This window comes from Nicrophorus vespilloides, unplaced genomic scaffold, assembly GCF_001412225.1.
Source record: "Nicrophorus vespilloides isolate i.1.1-1 unplaced genomic scaffold, Nicve_v1.0, whole genome shotgun sequence".
In the NCBI taxonomy this organism is placed as follows: domain Eukaryota; kingdom Metazoa; phylum Arthropoda; class Insecta; order Coleoptera; family Silphidae; genus Nicrophorus; species Nicrophorus vespilloides.
The window spans coordinates 17,729-19,321 of NW_017099276.1; positions in this window are offsets into that span (position 1 = coordinate 17,729).

Genomic DNA, 1,593 nt, shown 5'->3' on the forward strand with positions numbered 1-1,593 from the left:
GCCGAATTCTACTGTGAACAAGAGAACTCCACCACCGAAACCGATCAGAAAATCGAAATTGTCTCCAAAGGCTTCAGGTGGACTTGTTGCTATGAATAGCACGCATCAGATGATCACAGAAGTTAGTCAGAAGAATTCTGACCAATCAACATACGAATTAGTTGAAACCCCGAGAAGGGATAGTCAAAACACGGCTGACGAACTATCAACAATTGAAATTTCTCCATTAGGCAGCATCTCGTCCTTCCATCAAAGTCCTGAATTGAAGAAAAACTATTTCAACAGACACGACGTGGTGAGAAGAAATTTGAATATAAATACTAAAAAACCGAAGATGGTGGACAATCATGAGCAGTCCGAATGTCTGAAGTGCGTACATTCGACGATGTTAAACTCAACAAATCACGTTTTTTTGGAAGAGGAAAAGAAATCTGATTTCGTGAACATGAACGGAGTACCTATCAGTCCGATCCGCAAAGACTTGAGTGAAAAGCACAGCGAAAAAAGTTCATCATCGACTTTGCCAAAGAGCAGCGAATCTTCAAATGGAAATTATAGGACCACAACAGATACAGAACATAGTTCCGGTTTACCAAACTTGAATGCAGTCGAAAGAAAAGATGTAAGTATATTTAGTTTGAAATATCTTAGAACGTATTAACTAACACATGCATTTATATCTCTTTTCAGAACTTCGATGCTATTATTGATTATGGGGACAATACGTACGCGATCCCAAATAGGATAGACGGAACGTATTCTGTGATCGTCAACGTGACCGAAGCATTCTTCCGCTTGAAGAAAGAAGCAGACAAGCAGTGCTGCATCATGAAGCAAGCATCGAAAGCTCTGGATTACTGCAGGAAGTACAAAGTTGTAAATCTGAGGGCTATGATCGAAGCTGAAAAAATTATGCTTCTAGCAAGTAAGTCTCATTTAAAGTCAATTGTAGTGAGCTGTTGCTAATTATTCGATTCATTTTCCAGGCACCAAATACGACATCATGCTGACCGAGATGCGCGAGAACCTTGGTAAAGTGCAGAACAGCGTGAAGAACGTGCGTTCCATTAAAATCGGGGCGTTGATCATCAACCTGAAGACCCAGAGGAAAGAAAAGGAATGGTTCATCGCGGTGATGTCACACCGCGAACAAGTGTTCAACACAAAAATGATCGAAGTGTTACCGCATCAGAAGCATCTGATTTTCGACGAAGAATTCACCTTCACCAACGTCACCGCCGGTTTTAAAATTAAAATCGACATTTACTCCTACAGCGTGAAGTATGCCGGCAAGAAGGCTTTCATAAATAAGGTACGTGTGATCAAAGCTATATGCAAAAAATAACATTTTACTAACTGTTTCAATTCGTTTGCAGAGCATCAGTTCTTTTTTGAAGAAATCGCGCGATCTATTCTCCAAGGATTCGCAAGTGAATACAAAAGTGTCTAAAATCGTTGAATCGTCCTTCAAATTGTCCGCTTCGCTGGAGGTGAGCGTGGAAAATATTAACAATAAAGTATCAAACACGTTCACCAAAGTTGATTCCAACTCGTCGATCGTCGGAGACTTGAAAGTCGATGCTCAAATCACAA